At 40.7% G+C, this 26,369-nt stretch overlaps 1 pseudogene across 1 annotated transcript; it reads right to left on the bottom strand.

Annotated features, from left to right (window-relative positions):
* Positions 1–23,669: 23,669 nt before the first annotated feature.
* On the bottom strand, positions 23,670–25,187 carry LOC128566399 (heterogeneous nuclear ribonucleoprotein A3-like; annotated as a pseudogene). The gene has a single exon (XR_008374567.1). The product of XR_008374567.1 is annotated as a heterogeneous nuclear ribonucleoprotein A3-like (transcript).
* Between the last annotated feature and the right edge of the window lie 1,182 nt (positions 25,188–26,369).

The raw sequence follows: 26,369 nt of genomic DNA, 5'->3' as shown, positions 1-26,369 counted from the left end.
AAGGAAAACTGTAGGAAAATATCACAACACATGTCAGGGAGAGTACACAATAATGACTCTAACTGAATTTGCACACAGGTGACATGTTTGCAAAAAGTGTCTCCACCTATTTGTTACTCAGCAATGGGCTCACTGTACAATTGGCACAGATGCCAATATTATGACTCCTATTTGGGGAAAAGAAAAAGCTTTATTGCTAGCTAAGTGGCAAGGAGGCAGAAAACCATGCTCAAATCTGTCTGTCCAGGCAGGTGTGAGGTCAGTTTTTGTAGGGATAGGGCAGCAATGAGAGAGAGAAGAAAATGCAAGGAGGCATGATGTGAATGGGTAATGCCAAGATGCACCCGGGGATCTTTGGCTCTTACACCCATATTGCAACTCAACAGTGTACTCTGCACATCTTAATTTTTCCCCTGTTCCCTGATCCAACCACTGACATCCACCTGTGATTCACTTTCTTTTACCTGCGTGCTCTGGAGTCACTTGTTCAGCAGGCATTGTTTATGTGTGTGTACTGATTTAACCTCACTTGTGTTTTGAGGGTGTGTTATACTTGAAAATAACTCATCATTTCCCTACATTTTTTTACTGACAAAATTGAACCAGACTGAACTATTGAACTGGTTCTGTGGTAACAAATGTCCACTTTTTGTTCTTCATTCTCTATTCTGGAGGGAAAACGCAGCAGAGACCACTGCAACTACTCCCTACTTATTAGGATCATGGATATCTGGAATGTAGGAATTAAATTGTTCAGTGTTCATGTACAGGACTTTCCTGTTAATACAAGGTATTAGCTCTGATTGATTACACAACTGACTTCTGAATGCTGATTGGCTGAGGTAGATGAGCTCTGATTCTTGGTTCAGCACAATCTTTGGAGACGTGTTAAAACAGGCCTGAGCAATTTTACCTTTTTGAGCCAGGTACAATAAAGTTTATTAATAAGTAATCTCTCCTTGTAAAGAGCCCATAAAATATTTTCGATTCATATTCTACTATTCATTTATGAATTTTTTATTTCCCTCTTCATTTAAATGCTTTCAAATTTCTATTTCTAAGTTATTATGGGGGTACAAGTATTTTGTGTTACATGGATCATTTATGTGTTGACTAAATCATTGTGTCATAAGTGTGCCTGGCACCCAGACAAGCTTCATTATATTTTTCTTGTCTTTCTGTCACAAGGACATTTTATTTATTTATTCTTCTATTTTTTTTTTTAATTAAATCGTAGCTGTGTACATTAATGCAATCATGGAACACCATACACTGGTGTACATTTCATATACTATTTGAAATGTTTTCATCAATCTGGTTAACCTCAGGTGCTTAATGGAGGCTGGGGCGGTTCACTCAATTCCAGCCCTGCCCCGATTGATGTTGCTGACAGAACGGAACAATTTCGCAGAATTTGTATCTATCCCAGCTATATTTCCCTGTGGATCAGATGCTGTTTGAGTTCACAGAAACTGTGACTCAGCCCCGGTCTGTGCTGTTGCCTGGAACTGGCATGTCTGTCTCGGCTGCAGTCTGTGTTGGGGTGGAGGTGGTTAGAGCTCCCACTCAGCTTTTGGTTTCCCACCTGCCTTTGTCTCAGCTATCATCCCCTGAGGGCTAGGTGCATCTTAGGCTCACTAAAGCAGTCCTTCTGCTTATCCCCACCCTGGGAGTATGCCATCTCTGTGCACATGTCTTCTATTCTCTGTTCCCACTGCACCTCACCCAGGTACCACCTCAGGCATACCCTTTACTCATGGGGCATGTTTCCATCCCAGATATGTTCCACCAGTGGCTGCCATCAGAGAAGATGCCCATCTTCCTCTGGGTACCCAGAGAGTCAGGGAGTATCTCTTCAAAATATCCCCAGGGGTGTGAGCCCTATTGTTCCTTCTGCTGCTGCTGTTACTCTGTGCCTCAGGGCACTGCCTCTCCTTCTCCCATAGGGTTCCCACAGCCTCAGTTCACCATCTTCTCCTTACTCCCGTGCCATAGAATCAGCACAGACCAGCTACAGCCCATGCTCTGTACACACCTCTTGAGAAAATGCCCAAGAATTTGGACTCCATGGGGGCAGGCTTCCAGACCTCAGGGTGAGAGTGGAGGGGATTGCTGGGAGTTCAGAATTGCAGGTAGAGAATATATACAGTTTTATACCTGGCAGAAGAGTGCCATGGCACATTTGTGAGTCCTCCCTAGGGAAGGAGTTCCAGTTTTTAGAGGGTCTCTCCCATGGGATAACATAGGAGGGGATCTGAACTCTGCTCACTTATTTGTATAGAGTATACTGTGAGCCATTCTCATGGGGGAGGGGACTCCTATCCCCTTGGCCTTGGATTTTTTACCTATTGTATGTTTCCTTGGGGTCACAGCTTGCCTCAGCAGGGTTGATGTGCATTCTTCAACCTTCTCTCTTGGCTCAGCTCCAAACTTCTGTCCTTTAAGTCTCCTTCTGGACGGGAGTCTCTGTGGAAAGCTGACTTCGATCAGCCAACTTGCCTCCATGCGCGCGTGCGCACACACACACACACACACACACACACACACACACACACACCGAATCAGTTTTCATATACTTTGCAGTCTGTATTAGCTTCCTTGGGCTGCATAGCAAAACTGGGTGGCTTAAAATAGAAACTTCTTGTCTCTTTGGGTTGGAAATCTGAAATTAAGGGGTTGGCAGAGCCATGCTCCCTCAGAAACCTGCAAGGAAATTTTTCCTTGGCACTTCCTCACTTTAGCTGGTGGCTTACAATCCTTGGCCTTCCACAGCTTGTAGCTACATCACTCCTGTCTCTGTTTCCCTCATCACAGGTGTTCTCTCTGTGTCTTTGTGCACTGTGTATCACACATGTCCGTCTGCTCTCCCTAATATTTTTCTTTAGTCTTCTCACTAGCATCTTCAACTGGTTGAGTGGTCTTCGATTTGTCTCATACACACATCTTTATAAACTGCTAAGAGTTTTAAGTATTTTGAACAGTCTTTTAGATGCACATGTAATTTTATATTTTTACTAAAATCACTGAGGAGCTGTTTTTGACCTACCTATGAGAACCTAAAGACTGAATATTAAACTTCCAGTATATACCTGCCTAATAATTCCTTATACTTGTAGCTTAGAAATAGCCAGTCTTGGATGTGAATTGAGAAATGTTTTCTTCTTTAGCATTTTGCAGTAGTACCTAACAATTTGATTGAAGAGGAAATGAAGACATTTCCATAAGGTCAAGGAACAGCATAGTGGTTAAGAGTGCAGGCTGCTTCAAATTCCACTTTAGAATCAATGCAGTGTGACTTTGAACCAGGCACTTAACCTGCATGTGCTTCAAAGTCCTCATCTTAACACAAGGAATTAATAACAGTAACTACCTCAAGGGTTGTAATGAGGACCAACTAAGGTCATATATGTGAAGTATTGCGATGATTACTGGCACTAAGTAAATCTCATTTAAATGTTACAAGAAATATCAGTTCTATGAAATTCTTTAATTCTCAGAAATTAATCTTTATACATTAAAACAGATTTTGTCTTCCCCATTTTCACTTTTCATTTCTTATATTTTCATAAACTAGATGTTAGAGTTCTATTTCTAACCTTTGTATCACTAGGTATTTCTTTTTTTTTTTTCATTTTTTCTGCTTTTATTGATTTGAAAGATGTTTTTATGCACATTCCTATACATGTCTTCTGATGCACACAAATTTAATGGTATACACATAAGAGTATCAGGTTCACAGAATATATGCATATATAAATTTACTGTGTAATGTCAAAGTATTTTCCAAAGCGATTATACCAATATAATTTCTCTACTTTTTAAAATTTATTTATTATTAAACCATAGTTGTGTACATTAATGCAATCACTAGGTATTTCTTTGATATGTACTCACTCTTTATTAATTTCAAGTATTTTGGGGGGTACAATTTATTGAAGACCCTGTCATTTCCCAATGTGTGTTTTTGACATCTCTGTGGATAATCAGTTGGCTATAGGTATGCAACTTTATTTCGTGGTTGTGTATTGTTTTCCATTGATCTATGTGCCTCTTCTATGCTGGTACTATGCTGTTTTGATTACTATAGATTTGCAGTATATTTAGAAATCAGGTAGTGTTGTGTCTCCAGCTTTGCTCTCTCTGCTGATGACTGCCTTGGCTATTTAAGGTCTTTTGTGTTTCCATGTGAAATTTAGAATTGTATTTTCTATTTCTGTGAAGGATGTCATTGGTTTTTGATAGGCATGGCAATGAATCTGTAGATTCGCCCTGGGTATTATGGTCATTTTAATATTAATTCTTCTAACTCTTGAAAACTGCTACTCCAATTTTACACTAACAACACCTGACTAATTGCCACTAATTTAAACTGAGAGATGCAGTGATGGGCCCCAGTCCACTCCAGAGAAAAGGAATAACAGAACTCCTATCCCCCAGGAGATAGTGGTTTGGGTCACAGGAAGTCTTGATTTTGCATACTATACACAGATATCTTTCTAAAAGTAAATACAAATAAAACAAAAAAATTTTTCTTAACATATCATTTACTTTGAGTTTACAGAATCTTTGAAACTTCATTCAGACCACCCTTGCTTACCTACTTGTTTCTTTTTTACTGGTGATGACCAGTAGAAACTAGCCCTTAATATTAAAATATTTATTGTTTTGACATTTCTTTATATTTTTTATACCCTTTCAGAAGCTACTACCTAGACCAACTCCCATACTTCTACTCTCAGGCCTTGCTTGTTTTCTCCAAATTGATTCCAGAGTGGCCAGAGAATAAATAAAAAGAGAAAAAAGAAAGGTGTTGTAATCATGAGTGTTATGCCTAACTTCCCTCCTCCTTCCTCACCCTTTCACTGATCACACAAACACATGGACAGCCAAGTCTCCCTCAGAAGTCTCTATGCTGAAACTGTTTCTTTAATTTCTTTAATTCCCAACACAATTCCTCATAATTTAACTTTTTGTGTCACCAAATGATGTCAAGAAGAGCATCCTTATTGCCTTCCAAAATATCTGAGCTTATTTCCATACATATTGTTTACTCTTTTGTAGACCTGCACAAGTCCTTATCACGTCTCCAGTGACTCATGAAAATAATGACAATAGGTGAGTTGACTGAAATAAGTGGTAAAAGGTTTTATGAGAATCCATGGCAATACCAGGTTTCTATCACAGTTATAAGTTTCTCTCTGTAAATTGCATTTTCTATGGAGCAAAAGGGAAATAATAAGAACAGGTCAGAAGAACAATATGTCTTATTCATAAATTGTTTATAACCCTAAGACAGCTGTCAGAATGATTGCTGCTGCAGGAACCAAAACTCTTAGGAACCTGTCCGAATGCCTATGTGAGCGTCAAGAGAGGAAAACAGCCTACTGGGCAGACAGGATTTAGTGGCACTGGACAGGGAGCAGAGAAACCCTCAGAGCAAAGACAGGAGCTGAGAGAACCTATATCTGTGGCTCAAAACCCAGAGTTCTGTGCGATCATATGAGGCTGGTACCCTAAACCCAAAACCACCATCACTTTGGATGGAGCCCCTATCTCAACCTTGCAGTAACTTGATCCTTTATGAGTGGGAAGAAACATATCCATGACTCGTGGACAGCTGGAAGGTGAAAGAGGGGCTTGAGAGTTAGGAAATTAAATGAGAAACAGAACTGATTATCTACAAACTGAACTTGAATTTAGAGAATAATGAAGCTCAAAATTCTCTTATATGTGATGATTAGGTTCAGAAATTTTTAAAATAGTATTGAAATCTTGATCCATTCAACTTTTTACAGGACTGACAATTTTCCTTACACACATAATAAGACTTAATTCTGGGGAAAAATGAAATATCAGGCTCTAAAAAACTGGTTTACATCAGATTTTTTTTCAGGGATGACAAATGTGTAATTTGTAGAGTAATGTTAGGCAGTTTGATTCAAAATAATTAAGCATATGAATTACCATTATTCCTAATTATGTACAGATTAAAACTTTACCACATATCCAAATAAATTGGCTTCAGAAGGATCTGAAGGAGTCAACAATGAAATGTGATGTATATATAAATATGTATGAAAGGACCAAAGGAGTGGCAAGCCTGAGATTTATGGTACTAAGTCTCAGAACTATTCTTGCGAAAACAGATTCTTGGACACTGATTCTAATATTCATCTAAAATGGTAGACCTTCCAATGAGCTAAGTCATGGTTACTGTCTCTTTTAGTCTCCAAGCAAGTTACTGTTCAAATACATTGTTCAGAATATGCCTTCCCGTGGAAAGTCTCTAAGGATGTACTTTTGTATTTCGTCATGTTTATAGTGAAACAGAACAAGTCTCCACTATTCAGAATCTTGATGAAAATATTCAACATCTTGCTTCAAATGAGTAAGTCAGTTTGAAGTTTAAGGGGAGGGAGCCATTGATGTATCCTTCAACTTTGCAAAGACAGAGTTTGTGCTGAGGCAAGAAGGAACAAGGAGAACTGTAGGAAAATATCACAACGCACGGCAGGGAGAGTACACGATAATGACTCTAACTGAATTTGCACACAGGTGACATGCTTGCAAAAAGTGTCTCCATTTGTTACCCAGCAGTGGGTTCACTGTACAATTAGCACAGTTACCAATATTATCACCCCTCTTTGGGGAAAAGAAAAAACTTTTCCACTGACCAACTGGCAGAAAGAGGGCATCACTCAAATCTGTCTCTCCATGGAGGTGGGAGGTCAGGTTTATTAGGGATGGAGCAGCAATGAGGAAGAGAAGAAAATGCAAGGAGGCATGATGTGAATGGGTGGTGCCAAAGTGCACCCAGGAATCCTTGGCCTTTAGACCCATACTGCAACACAACAGTGTACTCTGTGCATCTTATTTTTGCCCTGTTCCCTGATCAACCACTGAGATTACACGTGTGACTGACTTTTTCTTACCTGCTTGCTCTGGAGTCACTCGTCCAGCACACACATTGTTGATGTGTGTGCACTGATTGAACCTAACTCAAACTTTCCGGATGTGTTGTACTGAGAAACAACTCATCGTTTCACTACATTTTTTCTTACTGACAAAGTTGAACCAGACTGAACTATTGACTGGTTCTGTGGTAACAAATGTCCACATTTTGTTCTTCATTCCCCAGTCTGGAGGGAAGTGCTGCAAAGACCACTCTAACCACTCCCTAGTGATTAGGGTCATGGATATCTGGAATGTAGGAATTAAACTGTTCAGTGTTCAGGTACAGGACGTTTCTACTAATACAAGGTATTTAGCTCTGATTAGTTGACACAACTGACTTCTGATAGATGACGTAGCTGAACACACCCCGGCTGAGGTAGGTGAGCTCTGTTTCTTGGTTCAGCACACTCTTTGCAGACATGTGTTAAAATAGGCCAGAGCAATTTTACTTTTTGGTGAAATGTACAATAAAGTTTATTAATACCTGCCCGTAAAGACTCATAAATCTTTTAAATTCATATTCAACTTTTAATTTCTAATATATTTGTTTCTTTTGTGTGTCTTACCATCAATATTTTAAAAAAATTTTTTCAGATAGTGTTGTGCGGTTACAAAAATGTTGGGTTACATGGATTGTTGTTATCATACCTGAATCACAGTTATCAGTGTGCCTGGCACCCCAATAGTCTTCCTTGCACCTTTCAGGTCTCTGTTACAAGAACATTTTAAATCCTGTCTGATGGTCAACAGAAAAATAACTGTTAGAGTGCTTTTTTATGTACTGGAAACTTTTTCATTTGTTAGGATTAACCCATAGCGATATTGTAGCCTCTTCCCCCTTTTATGATAGAAGCGAGAGAAATATGTTTTTATTAGCAATTTCACTACCTTCTTTGAATAGTTCAGTGACCTTTGATTTCTCTCATACATACATCTCATAAAGGGCTACAAGTTCTATGTATTTGAATAGTCCATTGGATGTACATGAAATTTTATCTGTTTACTTAAACAGCTGAGGAACTGCTTTGTATTTACCTGTGAATAAACTATGAAGTGAATATTAAACTCCCAGTTTTAATCTACCTAGTAATTGCTCATACTTGCAGCTTAGAAATGCCTTATCTTGGACTTAAATTGTGAAATGTGGTTGTTCTTGTGGATAAGACAAATTTATGTGCTATCGGATTGAGTCAATAGATGCTGTAAAGGCCTGTGTTAATTGACTTCCACGTCAGTAAGAGGCACTTTCAGAAGGAACAAGCACAATGTTGTTACAGGGATCCTTTGTCAGCTCTGCCCCTCAGGGGAAGCACATCTGAATGCCCAGGTAGTGTGTGTGGTGCTGGAACTTTGAGGCCAGTCCTCAGAGGTGAATGGGATGGTGAGGCTGGGCAGGGCAATCTTTGGTGAGCTTGCCTGCAGGCTGGGACTATAAGCATCCACCACAATGCCTGGCTAGTTTTTTCTATTTTTAGTAGAGATGAGGTCTCACTCTTGCTCAGGCTGGTTTCAAACTTCTGAGCTCTGGCAACCCTTCTGCCTTGGCAGGAAGCTCTACAACAGCTTGTAAGGAATCTTTTTTAGCTGGTGTCAAATGTGTGCTCCTAGTTTCTAGGAAAAACCGCCATGGAGAAGGTCTGGAAGGCCTCCAGCTCAAGAGCTTGCTGTTGGGGGGTGAGAACTGGGCATCTGTGATTCACAATGTGGCTGTCAAGAGAGCATCTGGGTTTTCCCGAACCCCACTCCCCTGTCTCTGTCCAGTGTCTCTCAGCAGGCAGTGCCTCAAATAGACTGAGCTCCCCCACAATGGTCTTGTGGGATGAGTGTTTTCCTGTCCAAGTTCCCTTCCTGACTACGCCTGGCCTTCCTGTGGGGGGAGAAGTGCTGTACGAGTGTCTTGTGGCCAGAAATCACACTGCACTCTTTTCCATTCAACACATGTGTGTTCCTTCATTTCCTAAGAGCAGTTCACCATTCTCACCTCAGTGCCCCGAAGCAACACTATCCAGTACCCGAGTTATGGGGTCTGGCCTGTGGGCCTGTCCCCAGGTCCCTGAAGATCAGTTCCTGACCTTGCCTGGGAGAAACATGCTGGTCCCACATTGGCCATGGTCTGGTCCCAAGCAGGCGTAAGGTTCCTCCACTCAGGGTGTGTCCTGCTCTGAATGAGCAGCTGGATAACAGTGCTGGGAGGGCTGGTGAACAGGGAGCTCACACTCCAAGCACCCCTCACTTCTCTACAGAACTTTAGGAGGAAGGTTTGAGCCCCCCCACCCCGGAAGTCCTAGTGTGGGGTGTGCCCCAGCAGAGAAGAAGCTGCCGCTCCGAGGGCTCTGGCTCAGTTGCCTCTCTTGGCAGCCCTGGGAAGGATAGACAGAGGAAAGAGAAAGAGTCTGAATAGGGGAAATCTAGGACTCTGGTCATCTCTGTCCTTTTCTTCAGAAGGCAGCCTGCCCAGAAGTCCAGGCTCTTGGGTCATGCAGATCCCCCCAAGCTTATGAGCCCCCTGTGGCTCCCACAGTCTGGGCTGGAGTCAGGAAATAATTATGTGAGAATGAGCAAGATGAAGACTGAAAACTGAGCTGAGGAAGCCCGTGGAGGGTGGGGACAAAGGTACACAGTGGGTGGACAGCCAATGGTGTCTGTCATCTAAACCAGAGTCTGTGGGAAGGAGGAGCATCCTGAGGGGAGCTGGCAGGCTGGTACTTTGTCCTCAAGCATCTCTCAGGTCACTCAGCGCAGCAGCTGTTTGGTCATGAAGGTAGAAAGAATGGCAGAGAACACTGGAGGGAAGGACCTTCATCATCGTTACTGCTTCTCCCTTGCTTCCTTCCTTTTATTTCTAGGGAACACATTCAACCACACTCACATACACATGCACATGTGCTCACACACACACACAAACACATGCACACACACACAGAGACACATGCATTCCCCAGACGCTGGCTTACAAGTGTCACTACACTAACCTGCAGCTGTTCTTCAGCTCCCGTCATATCCTCTCAGAATTTGACATTTGTGACTTACATTTTGTGCCTTGAAATTCCTATCGGGAAAGATGATTTTGTCTACATTGTCTGACCGTATTCTTTGTGTATATTTTGTTTGTTGACAGAAATAAAAATGATTCATTAAACTTACCATCATCCTAGGAGGTCAACAATAGGGGAGTTGATTTTCTATCAACCGAGTTGAGAAACCATTTTGGCGTGATCATGACAATACAGACTAACACAACAGCCTGGAATCCTCTGTATGTCTCCTATTTCAGCTTTGAATGTAGATGGGAAAAGGAGAAACAGGTCAAAAAACACTTATTCCTCATGGTCTGTTTGTGTACGTTAGAGACCAGCAGCAACTGCCTGTAGGAAATTATCAAAGTACATGTGCATGAGACTCAGAGTGGGCCAAGGAGGGAGAGAGTCCTATGTGGAAGTAAACAGGTCATGACAGTGAGCAGGGAGTAGATGAGCCCTCAGCAGAAAGAAAGGAGTATCTGTATCTGTCCTGTATCTGTCCCTCACTCCGCAGAGCTCTGACATCATGTGAGCCTTGTGCCCCAAAGCGAAACCCACCATCACACTGGAAGGAGCACTCACTTCTAGCCTTCAGCTGCTTCAAGCTGTCTGGAAGGCAAGAAGGACAACCATGATGTGTGAATGTAAGGAGGTGACGAAGGGACTTATAAAGCAGGAAACCAGATGGGAAAACAGGGCTTGTCTGGCAAAAACATACTCAAATTCAACATGCTTTTTCTATTCTCTCAACAACAATCATGTCAGGAGACTTGTGTAAGCAAATCCATAGATGTTTCTCCCCACAAACCAAGCTAATAGTCACTTCTGCAGTGGACACCAGTACACATTCTCCAGTTCAATTCTGACACTACCTGGACATGGTGTCCAGATCTCACAGGGTGAGGGCTCAATTCCACAAGACTGTCTTCCAACCAGCTATAAGTTGGGTCTCCAGAAGTTCTGACTCAGCAGCTTCAAGTTGGGATTGCCATGATTCCAGTTTAGGTTTGGTAATTTACTAGAGTAGCTCACAGAACTCAGGTAACCACTTATTGTGCTTATCAATTTATTTTAAAGATATTCTTACAAAGGATACAGATGAAGAGATGTATAGGATGAGGTATGAGGAAAGGAACAGGATCTTGCGTGAGTGCCATGCAGATGCCTCCCTGCAGGAACCTGCACAGCTTCAGCTACCCAGAAGCTCTCCAAACCACGTGCTCTGATGCCTTTTATAGAGATTTCATGGGATCGGCAATAGTGAAGCATAGACAACCACGCCAAAATGTGATTGGATAAAAAAGACATCTCCTAATGTACTGAGTGGGAAACCAGTAGGGCCTGTCCATTCAGATTCTTCCTGGTCTCTCTGTGCTGCATTCTTTTGTCCAGGGTGTGGAGCAGGACCCTCTATGCAATGACCCTCCTGTGACCCACAATCAGATTAGAGTCCTGGATTGGGCAGGTGAAAGGAGGGCAGGAGAAGATCAGAAAGTGAGAGAGAGGTATTCTGATTGCCAAGGCCTGATTCTGAGACCTGAAGGACCCCAGTATAACAGAAGCTTATAAGAAGGGCAATGGGACTTATGTTTATGTGAACACATATGTCATATATATGTACTTATGGTATATATACACATGTATTTATATGTCATAATATCACAGATGGGTACCTACAAACTGAGGTGATTTAGAAATAAACTTCACCACAAAAGGCTGTTATACATTCAGGTTAGATTTAGTGGCAGAAATGTTCTTAAATCACGATTCATTTAGATTTTCTTTATAGGCCTGAGAAATTCATTTTTACAAAGAAGGTCATTTTGACAAAGTCCCATTTCTTTCTTTTTTCTTTTTTTTATTATTAAATCTTAGCTGTGTACATTAATGCGATCATCGGGGACCATACACTGGTTTTATAGACCATTTGACACATTTTCATCACACTGGTGAAACATAGCCTTCCTGGCATTTTCTTACTTATTGTGTTAAGACATATACATTCTACATTTACTAAGTTTCACATATACCCTTGTAAGATGCACTGCAGGTGTAATCCCACCAATCACCCTCCATACACCCACCTCCCCCCACTCTCCCTCCCTTTCCCCCTTCCTCCTATTCTTAGGTTATAACTGGGTTATAGCTTTCATGTGAAAGCCATAAATTAGTTTCATACTAAGGGTGAGTACATTGGATACTTTTTCTTCCATTCTTGAGATACTTTACTAAGAAGAATATGTTCCAACTCCATCCGTGTAAACATGAAAGAGGTAAAGTCTCCATCTTTCTTTAAGGCTGCATAATATTCCATGGTGTACGTATACCGCAGTTCATTAATCCATTCGTGGATCGATGGGCACTTGGGCTTTTTCCATGACTTAGCAATTATGAATTGGGCTGCAATAAACATTCTGGTACAAATATCTTTGTTATGATGTGACTTTTGGTCTTCTGGGTATATGCCTAGTAGAGGAATTATAGGATTCAATGGCAGATTTATTTTTAGATCTCTAAGTGTTCTCCAAACATCTTTCCAAAAAAAAAAGTATTAATTTGCATTCCCACTAGCAGTGTAGAAGTGTTCTCTTTTCCATGCCAACATCTCTGGTCTTGGGATTTTGTGATATGGGCTAATCTTACTGGAGTTAGATGATATCTCAAAGTAGTTTTGATTTGCGTTTCTCTGATGATTAAAGATGATGAGCATTTTTTCATATGTCTGAAGGCCTTGTGCCTGTCTTCTTCAGAGAAGTTTCTCTTCAAGTCCCTTGCCCATGCGATGGGATCCCTTGTTCTTTTCTTGCTTATATGTTTGAGTTCTCTATGGATTCTGGTTATAAAACCTTTGTCAGAGACATAACCTGCAAATATCTTCTCCCATTCTGAGGGCTGTCTGCTTGATTTACTTACTGTGTTCTTGGCTATGCAGAAGATTTTTAGTTTGATCAGGTCCCAGTAGTGTATTTTTGAAACTCCTTCAATTGCCCAGGGGGTCCTCCTCATAAAATACTTGCCCAGACTGATTTCTTCAGGGTTTTCAATGCACTCTCTTCTAGTATTTTATGGTTTCATGTCTTACATTTAAATCTTTAATCCAGTGAGAGTCTATCTTAGTTAATGGTGAAAGGTATGGGTCCAGTTTCACTCTTCTACAGGTTGCCAGCCAGTTCACCCAGCACCATTTGTTAAATAGGGAATCTTTTCCCCATAAATGTTTTTAGTTGACTTGTCAAAGATCAAATAATGGTAAGTACCTGGGTTCATCTCTTGGTTCTCTATTCTGTTCCAGACATCTACTTCTCTGTTTTTGTGCCAGTACCATGCTGTTTTGATCACTATCAATTTATAGTATACTCTGAGGTCTGGTACCATGATTCCTCCTGCTTTGTTTTTATTTCTGAGTAATGTCTTGGCTATTCGAGGTTTTCTCTGATTCCATATAAAACGAAGTATTAATTTTTCAAGATCTTTAAAGTATGACAGTGGAGCTTTAATAGGGATTGCATTAAAATTGTACATTGCTTTGGGTAGTATGGACATTTTAACAATGTTGATTCTTCCCAGCCATGAGCATGGTATGTTTTTCCACTTGTTAACATTGTCAGCTATTTCTTTTCTCAGAGTTTCATAGTTCTCTTTATAGAGATCTTTTACATCCTTTGTTAGATAAACTCCCAAATATTTCACGTTCTTTGGCACTATTGTGAATGGAATGGAGTCCTTAACTTTTTTTCAGCTTGACTATTGTTGGTATATATAAAGGCTACCGATTTATGAATGTTGATTTTGTAACCTGAGACAATGCTATATTCCTTGATCACTTCTAAGAGTTTTGTAGTAGAAACCCTGGTGTTTTCCAGATATACAATCATATCATCTGTGAAGAGCGAAAGTTTGATCTCTTCTGACCCTATATGGATACCCTTGATCGTCTTTTCTTCCCTAATTGTGGTGGCTAAAATTTCCATTACAATGTTGAAGAGCAATGGAGACAATGGGCAGCCCTGTCTGGTTCCTGATCTGAGTGGAAATGATTTCAATTTAATTCCATTCAACATGATATTGGCTGTGGGTTTGCTATAGATGGCCTCTATCAGTTTAAGAACTGTCCCTTCTATACCAATTTTCTTAAGTGTTCTGATCATGAAGGGATGCTGGATATTATCAAAAGTGTTTTCTGCATCAATTGAGAGAATCATATCGTCTCTGGTTTCTAATTTGTTTATGTGCTGAATTATACTTATAGATTTACATATATTGAACCAGCCTTGAGACCTTGGGATAAAATGAACTTGGTCATGATGTACGGTGGTATGGCCTGAGAAACTGGGGGCCAGTTTGGTGTGGTGAGGCTAAGTGGTTCTGTCTTGTTTTCAGCTGGTCTCTGTTTGACCCTAGTGAAACAGTTACTCTTGATTGAAGTCTCAGCTATGGAGAAATACCAGCAATTAAGTCACCCAGACCAGCACAGGCAACAATTGGAAAAGGAAAATCAAACCTTCCTACAATCACACACCAGGGCACCACCTGAATAGTCCTCGGGCGATTGGCACAGTTAAAAAGGTCCAAATCAATTCTCAGTCAGCACCTGTCTCAGGTGGGAGAGTTTTAAAGGTCTGGCAACTGGATCACAGGGGTCTGGTGACTACTCAGATATGGCTTGCTCTGGTGCTCCGTGGAGTCAGGAGGACCCACCCAGCAAATAGATCAGTCTGGGAAGGTTGATGCCTTTTTCCCCACCTTGCACCTCTGTCACACCCAGTTGCTGACAGCCCCGCAGGGCTGTGACCCTGTTGCCTGTAGTGAATAGATACTCCAGGGGTTTGCACCTGCCTGATTCACAAGGAAATCTATTCCTGCTCAGCCAGGCCATGGCACTCTGCCTCTATCTAGCAGGAGGAAGTGAGGCCTGACAACCTCGGGTGCTTAATGGAGGCTGGGGGGTGTTCACTCAGTTCCAGCCCCACCTCTGATTGATGTTACTGACAGGACAGGACAGAACAGAACAATTTTGCAGGAATTTGTTTCTGTCCCTGCTAAATTCCCCTGCAGAAGAGAAGCTGTTTTGAGTTCCCAGAGCCTGCACCTCAGGCCCTGTCTTTGCTCCTGCAGGTTTGTATTCGGTTACCTGTCAGTTCTAGCCTCCTGAATTCCTTTTCTATAGACTGACAATCCCCTGAGGGCCGGATGTATCTTAGGCTCAGTAAAGCAGTCCTCAGGGTCAGCCCCACCCTGGGAACTTCCTGGGTGGAAGTTCATTTCTAGTCCCCATGCGCGTGCATGAAATGCGCGTGCATTTCTAGTCCCCACACTCCACCCAGGCCGGTACCGCCTCAGGGAAACCCTTTACTCACGGGGCCTGCGTTTTCATCCCAGGTCTGTTCCGTGGTGGTTGCCACCTGAGTTGATGCCCGGCCTCCTCTGGTTGCCAAGGAGACAGGGGGTGTGTCTTCGGAATATCCGGGTGTGAGCCCTATTGTTGCCAAAAGACAGCTGCTGATCTGCACCTCGGGGCACCGCCGCTCTGGTGTGGTTCCCTCTCAGCCGATGTCCTCTCTTCACTCCCGTCCTGCAGAGTGAGGACTGACCAGTTGCAGTTTAGGCCCTGTCCACACCCCTCGAGAAATCACTCAAGAATCTGGACTCCAGGGGGACAGGCCTCCATACCTCAGAGTGCAAGTGAAGGGGAGTGCTGGGAGCTCAGAGTTGCAGGTAGAGAATATATACAGTTTTATGCCTGGCAGGAGAATGCCGTGGCACGATAGTAGGGGAGGTAGTTCCAGTTTTTAGAGGGTCTCTCCCATGGAGTGTAGTGGGAGGAACTTTGAACTCTGCTCATTAGTTTGTGTGGCACTTTGAGCCGTTGTCATTGGGGAGGGGACTCCTCTCCGCTTGGTGATGGATTTTGTACCTTTTGTTTGTATCCTTGGGGCCACAGCTCGCCTCAGCAGAGTTGATGTGCGTTCTTCAACCTTCTCTCTTGTTGCAGCTCTAATCCACCAGGTTACTTGCTAAATTTCTGTCCTTTAACTCTCCTTCTGGATGGGAGCCTTTGTGGAAAGCTGGCTTCAGTCAGCCATCTTGTCCAAAGTCTCATTTCTAAGCAAAAAGTGAACTACCTGTTTTCAAATATCTAAATTACATGTGAAAGTTTTTTAGGATTCATCTACTCTATAAATTTCAGGGGTAATGTAGCTAATTTGAATGAAAAAGTCTGTGAATCAGAAAGTGTTTGACTATATACAATTTACTTCTTCAGGGATGAACAAATTAATATCACCCACCTATGATGGAAATACAGGCTTTAAATCCACCAGTTAATGCCTAGAGTAACTAACTATGTATCCAAAAGAAGTAAATTTAGAATATTTAGAATTATGTCTCTTTTCTGACTGTATTCTTTTATAATCTGTTGGTGAACATGACAATGATTTATAGAAAGTAATATCAGAAACATCCACAAAGGAAAGGTGAGATATATGGATCAATATGTACACATACACACACACTTATATAAATACAGTATATAAATATCTATACACCTTTATAAATATAAGTATATATGTAAATATATAATGATATGTACATATTAGAATAGCCTTTCTTGGGGACTCTTTCTAAAGTATTGGCAACATAAACTTCTGAATGTGACATCCTTTCCTTTGTGGATCTAATTGATTAAAAGAGGTACAACAGTTCTGATGAAGCAGACCATTTTGTCCTATGCAAGTGACAAGTAGCCAAAACTTTTAGAAAACTGTCAGATTTCCTCTTCATGTGGCTCACCTTGACGGGGCTGTAATGATTTCTAGGGCTGCTGTAACAAAGTGTCTCAAAGTGAGTGGCTTTAACACCAGAAATTTATGATCTCACAGCCCTCAAAGCAGGAAGCCTGAAATCAAAGTATCACCAGGGCTGGCTTTTTATGAGGGCTGTAGGGAAGAGCTGGTCCATGCTAGCTTTCACTGGTTGCTGGCAATCTTTGGTATTCCGTGGCATGTTGACATATAACTCTGCCTCCTTCTTACCATGACATTTTCCTAGGTGTGCCTCTGTGTTTACATTTTCCCTTTCTATGAGAATACTAATCATATTGGATTAGAGGCGCACACTTGACCAGTGTGACCTCAATCTCAACTACACATTTACACTTACTCTATTTCAGAATAAGGTCACATCATGAGTAACTGGGATTAGAACTTCAATAATTGAATTTGGGGGAACTGTATTCAATCTTTAATAAGGACTAAGTGAGGAGAAATCCTATTTGGAATTAAGAAAGCCTCAGATGGCTGAAGCAACATGAACATTGTAATCAACTTGCCCAAAGTCCAAATGAAGGCAAAAATTCACAAGCATTAATCATAAGCAGAAGCTCTCCTATGAGGATTTTCGGGTGACAATGGAGCTTTCAGTGAAGACACTACAAGCCAGAAGAGAATGGGCATCCATATTTAATCTCAAACAAAACAACTGCTAGTGGAGGATTCTGTATCTATCACTTTCATTGATTTAAGACAATTTTGGGCTTCTTTTACCACTTTTTCCTCAATTCTATTCTTCTTATTTGCCATCCATATTCTGAATTCCATTTCTGACATTTCAGTAACTTAATGGGTGGAACTTTCTTCTGTAGCTTCACCTTGGGAGAGTTGATCTGCACTGATTTTTTATGTTGCCATGGTTTTCTTTTTTGCTGGTTCCACCCCATGTGTATTTTCTATTTATTTTTTTACTCTAAACTATAGTGTTAGGGTATCCCTAAATTGTTGTCAAGAGATATTCTGGTTGGGTTTGATTAGCCATTTCCCAAGAGGCAATGGAGGGCAGAGTCTGGGCCAAGCAAATGACACTCTGTTCTGTTTGATTTGGTGACATTCAGCAGGGTCTAGGGCCATTTGGATGCTCCATCAAGTGGGACGGGATGCTGTGGGCACCAGCTTCTCCAGAATGCAGAGCTCTTTACACCCTTTCTAGGAGCTGCCAAAGTGAAGTGTCACCTTCTTGTTCCACCTGCTGCCCAGCAGAAGTTCAGGCTTCTTAACAGACAGATCCATTAGGTTGATGTCGGTTTCAGAGGCCCCAGAGACACCAGAGTCCACCATGCCCCTTCCCCACCTGAAAATGCAAAGTAGAAGTTCCCTGTTCTCTCGGCCCATCCAATGGGCTTTAGGACCAGCCAGATGCCAGTCCCATGGGCCAGTGTTAGTTGTACAGGTCCTGAGGACACAGAGTTCACCAGCCCCTTTCTAGACCTGCCAAGAACAAAGCAGTACTTCACTGCTCTGCCAGCTGCCAGTGGTCTTCAGGATCCTTCTGCTGCCAAGGCTGGTGGGCTGGTGTCAGTTTCAGAGGTCCACTTCATCTTTGGAAGTATTTCTAGTATGCTCACTGTAGCAGCTGTAGTTGACTTTTCACCTTTTACATTCTGTTGGATGTAAGAGAAATAGATTATAGATGAATGCTTCCTCTTATTAGTGTGCTTCCACCCTTAGTTACTAGCAGAAAATACTTAGTAAACACAGATTTTCTGTGTGCAAGACTCTACTATCATGGAACAGGAAAGACAGAATCCTATTTGGAGCAATGAAGAGGCAGCAGTAGAGTCCTCAGCAGGGAAAAATGGAGCCAATAGCCCTGAAAGTGCCCCTAACCCCCAGAGTTCTGCCACCATGAGACGCTGGTGCCCTAAACCCAAACTTTTATCACTTTGGATGGAGCCCCTGCCTCAGGCCTGCTGTTACTTGACTATACGTAAAAGCAGGGAAGACATTTACAATTATGAAAGTAAGGAGTTGATGGAGAGACTTGAGAATCCAGAAACTAGATTGAGTAAAAGGAAATTGTGCCCAGAAACTGCAGTTGAATTTAAAATAAATCCCAAATTGTGTTCACATTGTGGTTACCTTCAATAGTAAAAACCTGATATTAAATATTTAGTCATTAAATGTTTTCACAGGCTTAAGACATTCATTACAAACATGCAAAGATGCATTGCTATGGAGAAGGACATGTAAGTTTCCAGATAACTGATTGCATGTGAATTAAGGATAAACCATTTTATAAGTTGCATGGTAATTTAGGCTACTATGAACAATAAAGTTATGTCTAGGGAGTAACATGTTGTCTTCCTGTGGCCCTTTTAATTCTTTAGAGCTATTCAAAGTAAATTGAAAGGCATATCCACTAAAACAAGGTAAGATATTTGAAAATAAGCATATAATGTATATCCACATCTATAAACCCATGCATTCATTCACACATGAATGCATACACATATACACCACAGAGAAATTTTGATGGGGTGATATTCCCTCTGAGCAGTATTCATGGGAATACAGAGTTCCCTCAGTGAGTGTTTCTTACGTTCTCTCATGGTAAGCTTCTGTATGGAGTATTATTTGTCTTTTAAATAGAGGTAGGAAAAGGAAGTCAAGGTAGGAAAAGGAAGTCAAGGAAAAGGAAAACAAGTCATAGAGGAGGAAGTCTTTTATACCTAGTGTGTGACACCCTAGGTTACTGTGTATGAGACTATACCAATGTGGGCCCCAGAAAGAGAATCCTATCTGAAGGAAAGAAGAGCCAGCAGTGGACAATGAGCAAAGGGGCTTTCAGCAGACAAGAAAGGAGCTAGCAGACCCTAGAATTGTCCCTCGCACTCCAGAGCTCTGCAGCCATGTGAGGCTGGTGCCCTAAAATCACACCCGCATCACCTTGGATGGAACTCTGTGTCAGGCCTGCAGTTACCTGACCATATGTGAAAGCAGGGAACGCCTTTACATTGTGACACTGAGGAGTTGATGAGGGACTAGAGCAGGGGTTCTCAACCTGTGGGTCGCCACCCACAGGAACTGTATTAAAGGGTTGTGGCATTAGGAAGGTTGAGAACCCCTAGACTAGAGAATCAGGTAAAAAAGGATTTGTACCTACAAAATACAGCTGAATTTGAAATAAATTAAAATGCAAATGTGTTGGCATTGTGTTAGCTTCAATAGTCAAACCCTGAACTTACATCATGAGTACTTAAACACTTTTTTTACAGACTTAAGATATTCATTACAAACATGTAAAGATACATTTCTTGGGCAAAGACATACCAGTTTCTTAATAACAGATTCCATGTAAATTAAGGGTTAACTACTTTGTAACTTACACGGAAGTTTTAGCTGATTTGAGCCAAAAACTTAAGTGTGGGGAGTAACATGCTATCTTATTCTGTATCATTTTCATTCTTTAGTACTGTCTCAAATGAATTAAAAACAATATCCTGGGGTGGATTCACCAATGTAACACAGGATAGGAATAAACATACAAAATATATAACAAGTAAGGAGTTGATGGAAGGACTTGAGAATCAGGAATTTATTTAGATATACTTGTTAATACTTGTACTGTATAATATTTAATATATAACAAGTAAGGAGATGATGGAAGGACTTGAGAATCAGGAATTTATTTAGATATACTTGTTAATACTTGTACTGTATAATATTTAATATATAACAAGTAAGGAGATGATGGAAGGACTTGAGAATCAGGAGTTTATTTAGATGAGCTAAAAAGGGTCTGTACCTATCAATTACATTTGAATTTGAAATTCATTTACCAAATCCTTTCATATGTGATTAGGTTAAATAAAAACTGAATTTAAATCTTCAGTCTTTAAATCAATCACAGGCCTAAGATTTTCATTACAAACATAGAATCATTTCTGTGGATAAATTTTATAAAAGTTTCCCAAAAGCTTTGAGTGCCTGTGGCTCAAAGGAGTAGGGTGCCGGCCCCATATACTGGAGGTGGTGGGTTCAAACCCAGCCCCGGCCAAAAACTGCAAAAAAAAAAAGTTCCCCAAAACTAACTTACATATGATTAAAGATCAACCAGTTTAGAAGATGTTAAATAATTATACGTAATTTGAGGCAGAAAGTTAAATCTAGAAAGTAACATGTTGCTGATTTTTATTCTTAATTCCTATAGCTCTGCCTCCCATGAATATACACCAGCACCCCTTGAGGAATCTATTTTGTCAGAGAACTATGAGATACTATTAAACCAATATAGATATATTAGTAGATTATATAGGCATCTATATCAATAGGTATACTATTTTATAGATGTGTTCACACTCATATGTGAATCAACTTGTGCACACACACAATTAAACACAGAGAAAGAAAAAGATTGAGACTTAGAAGTTCATCATCAGGAGTATCCATGGCAATGCAGACTGTCTTTAACGCTCTTTCTTTGGTGTGACACTGTAGAATGTATAACTGCCTTTCTATTTTTCATGGATCTCTTTTGTAAAAGAGAACCAGATAATTAGAGGAATGCTTCCTCCTCTTAGTATGTGTTGGACACCCTGAGTAACCAGCAGCCAAAATCCTTGGGAAATTTTCAGAATACCTGTATATGAGACTTTACTAGAGTGAGCGGAGGCAGGAGATAATTCTATCTGAAGCAAGGAGGAGGAAGCAGGAGGCAGAGAATAGGTGAGACGTCAGCAGAATTTAACATAGCTAACAGAGATTGGATATGTCCCACACCTCGCAGATCTCTGCCACCATGGAAGTTGTTGCCCCAAACCCAAAAGCAACATCGTATTGGAGGGAGCACTGATGTAGACCTACAGCTACTTGACCCTATCTGAGGGATAGGAAAGACAACCATGTTGGACAAAAGAAAAGAGAATATGGAGAGACTTAAGAAAGAAGAAGCTGGATGGAATAAGAGGAACGGGTTCCTATAAGCTGAAGTTAGATTTAAAATAAATTTCACCATAAAAGCCTTTCATGCATTGGTTCAGGTTCATTACTAAGAAACTATTTCAAATCTTGAGTCATTAACTCCTTGGAGAGGTATAAAATACTTTGTACAAACATATGAATTATCATTTCTTGGGACTACGACATAGACTGACTTACATGTGAAACTTTTAAGAGTCAGTATACAAGATGAAGAATAACTAAAACTAATTTGAATTAAAACAGGAAGTCATGTGATGTCTCATTATATATCTTCTTAATCCTTTAGTAACCTCTCTTATGAAATAACGTCAGAGAGCTCGAGTGAAATCACCACTATAAGGTAAGATATAAATGAACTAATACATGTGTATGTCTTCTTTTCTTTTTTTTTGACAATTTAGCTCAATTTTAATAAAAATGTTTCCCAAGCATTATTTTGACCAGATACCCAGGTTTAAGTTAACATTGACAGTGTCCATTTATATAACCACACTTGAAGTTGTTAAGTACTTAACCATTTTCTAATATTAGCCTATTTTCTATACTGCTTATTCACATATATGCCCATTGACAAATGGAATGTCTGTTTACATTTATTGGTTTGTGAGTGTTTCTGGAAAACTGCAGTAAGTGTGAAGACCAATTTCCATGCTGGCATTGCATGCATCCAAATATTAATAATGCACAGAGGCACAGAATTAGAGCAACAAGAGAGCATATTCAAACACTAGCACACCCCATTCCCCTTTTTATTGCTTGTTTTGCTTAGTACTTTTTAAAACAAAAGAATCCCGAATTCAACGTTCAACTGCCAAAGGAAGAGTAACAGCAGGGCACATACTTAGGGCTGGAATGAAATTGTAAGCACTAGCTGGCGCAAAACAGTAGACATTGGTTTATATATATATTTATATATGTATGTATATTATGATCTTAACTCTTCTCAACCAGGGACTTTCAAACAAATTGATAACTCACATCAACATGATTTAGATTGAAATACACACAAGAAAAACAATGTGTTCTTTGGGAATTTAAGAACTCAAGAATACCCAAATTTGAATTCAGGTCTTTAAGTGAGAAGCTTGTACTAAGCAACTATGCTACATTTCTGCTGCAGTAATTTATTTTAAACGATTATACCTGGACTATTCTTGGTTTCCTCCAGCAAAATGTATAGGGTACAAACCGGAAGCATGCCAGCCAGTTAAGGGTATTATTAATAATGCATGACTTTTATACTCTGAGTGCATGTATTAAAAAAATCGAACCAAGGAAAATAAGATATTAAGGGCCTCTTGTGCTTTTAAATTAAAGAAAAAAAGGTACCCACTAATTTCCTGAGATATAGCAGGCTTAGTGGTCCTCTATTATGTAAGATTTTTAACACTGGAGAGAGAAGGGAAAAATTATCCACTACCCCTTTCCAGAATTTAAATAGATGGCAGCAGACATTCTTTAACCCCAAAACTATGGCAGCAGTTCAAATGTGACCAAGGTGAGTGTAGAATGAAGATGTTCTAAACACAGCTAGGGCTCAGCAATTCTAACACACTAAAATCATGATTACATTTTGGAAGAAAATGCACAAAAACCAAATAGGAATTTTGAGATTTTCATTTGATGGTAATCTTAACGCTATTAAATTCACAAATACGCTAATTTAAATACCAATCCTATTTATCTAAAACACACATTGCAAACATACAAATATCTATTCTCTCCACATGTCAGCGCCCATTCATATGGTTTGGAAACGGGGAGAATAGGTTCCCCTTAAGTTGCAAGTCAGCAGGTGTTTCTTTACAGTTAACTTTAGCAAAATTCATACAAAATAGTAATTAACAATGATCTTCTTGTTAACTCACAAGGAAACACCTTCAAAACTGCATTTTGTTAAAGTTTCTGTACTAAAATGTAGAAAAATTGAACTACACAAATATTGAAAAGTTAAAAATTCCTGGTATTTTTTATTCCTGGTACCACTGCCACAATTTACAGGGCAATATACCTGATGTAATGAAAAGAAAAAGAAAAAGACAAAGCTACAACAGATAAAAGACCTCAGGAATGTACATCTAATTGACACTACATTGCATTAATCAATAGCTGCACTTTTTGCAAACTGTGGCTATGACAGTCCTGAACAAGAAGGGTTTCCTGTTTAAGCTGCAGTAACTTTTCTGACTATGGATCATCGTTCCTTCTGTGGCAGATTTTTACAGTTCCTCTAATGCATTTGGGACGACTGTCTCAAAGTAACCTGCAGCTTTCCTGACAACTCCTCGCTCTCTCTCCTGCTAAGAACTGTAGCCCTTTTATGTTGTTTTTAGAACCTTCTGCTACCATAGCCACCACTTCCACCACCAGATCCATAACCACCACCATATGGACTGCCCGAGCTTCTTCCACCAAAACTGCCCCCTTTCATGGGTCCATAATTTGATTGCTGTTGTCCACTATAATTTCCAAAATCATTATAGTTCCCACCACCACCATAGTTACCACCTCCAAAATTTCCTCCTTCATTGTAACCATCATATCCTCCTCCACCACCATATCCGCCACTTTGGTTTCCATATCCTGGTCCACCACCACCATAGCCCCCTCTCCTATTGTAACCAGGACCACCGCCATAGTTCCCACCGTCACCTCCAAATCCATTGTATCCACCATCACCTCCTCCATAACTACCTCTGCTGCCACCACCTCCACCACCATATCCTCCTCTTCCACCAAAGTTTCCACCACGGCCAAAATTACCTCCACCACCTCCAAAGTTTCCTCCCCGACCCATAAAGTTGCCAGATCCACCTCCACGACCTCTTTGCCATCCAGCAGACTGCATCTCTTGTTTAGAAAGGGCCTTTTTCACTTCACAATTATGCCCATTAATAGTGTGGTATTTCTGAACAACAATTTTATCGACAGTATCATGATCATCAAAAGTTACAAAAGCAAATCCTCTCTTTTTTCCACTCTGCCTGTCTTCCATAACTTCTATGGTTTCAATCTTGCCATACTTTTCAAAGTAGTCTCTCAAATTATATTCTTCTGTATCTTCTTTAATACCACCAACAAAAATTTTCTTCACTGTGAGATGGGCACCAGGCTTTACAGAATCCTCTCTAGAAACAGGTCTCTTTGGTTCCACAACAGCCCATCAACCTTGTGTGGTCGAGCACGCATTGCTGCATCCACCTCTTCCACACAAGAGTAAGTCACAAAACCAAGGCCCCCGGGACGTTTTGTTTGGGGATCTCTCATTACCACACAATCTGTGAGTCTGCCCCATTTCTCAAAATGTTCACTTAAACGATCGTCTGTAGTTTCAAAGCTCAGACCACCAATAAACAGTTTTCTCAACTGCTCTGGTTCCTTTGGATCATGGCCCTCCTCCCCGGCGGCGGCGGCGACGGCCGGAGTCGGGCTGGGCGCCACCGGGCGGCGGTTTTACCTCCATTTTGAGACCGGACTCGCCTCTTCCAACTCGAGTTCAATATGGGACGGAGAGGAAGAGCACATGTGTATGTCTTCTATATGCCCATATATCCTTGCGTTCATACACACACAACCTACAAGAGATTGAGATTTGGGATGTTCACCGTTAGAAACATTGAAATACAGTGTTTCTTGCTAGCTGTTTCTAGTGTCCTGTCACGGTAAACTTCTGTGTCTTTCAAATCTTGATATGAAGATTCTCTGTCTTTTGAATCTTGGTCTAAAGAAGAATAAGCAGTCAAAGAGGGAGCCTTCTTACTCCTAGTCTTCATCCTCAGTTACCAGCAACCAAAACCCTTAGAAAAGTATCCGAATGTCAGTGTATGACACCCTAGGAGAGCTAAGGGTGGGGAGAAATCCATTTGGAGAAGAGAAGAAGGTTCAAGTACATAGGGGACAGGGAGAGTCCTAAGAAGCAAAGATTGAAGCTAATAGACCCTGGATGCATCCACCACTCAGTAAAGCTCTTGCTGGTGACCCCAACCCAAGCCCACTAGCACACTGGATGGAACCCTTATCTCAGGTGTGTAGTTACTTCGCCCTCCCTGAAGGGTAGGAAAGACATCCATGGTTTGTGAAGATGTAGATATGGTGGATCCCCTGGAGACATGAAATTAGATGGCTCAGGAGAAATGAGTATCTACAGACTGAAGTTCAGTTGTGAAATACTGTTACACATTGAGATTAGATTAGATTGTGTCGTAAAGGAGTGTACCTGAAGTATGAGGCATTAACTTTTAGATAAGTCTAAATTTTTCAGTGAATTCTTAAAAATTTAGTTAGTCCACTAGTTTATTAGTTAAAGAGTAATCGTAGTTGATTTGAACCAAGAATTATATCTGGGAAATCATGTGACGTGTATATACCATTTAATTATGTTAGCATTGCCTTCAATGAAATGACCCCAATAACTTAACAAAACCATTTGGGAAAGAGGACATGTAAATAAACAAATACAGATACAGTGAAACATCCCTAGTTGAGCACTTACCTACATTGACCACCTCCTTAAGGTGACCTAATTTTCATAGACCAGACATGCACCACATGTACATATCAGTACAGAAGGCCACGTTTCTTATGTTGGCCGCATCCATGTATTGAAGAGTTGGTTATAGTCCCTGGGGTAGTCAACTTACAGAGG

Source organism: Nycticebus coucang, chromosome 15 (assembly GCF_027406575.1).
Source record: "Nycticebus coucang isolate mNycCou1 chromosome 15, mNycCou1.pri, whole genome shotgun sequence".
Classification (NCBI taxonomy): Eukaryota; Metazoa; Chordata; class Mammalia; order Primates; family Lorisidae; genus Nycticebus; species Nycticebus coucang.
Note: the sequence above shows the minus strand (reverse complement) of the source record. Positions and strands in the feature narration are given on the sequence as shown.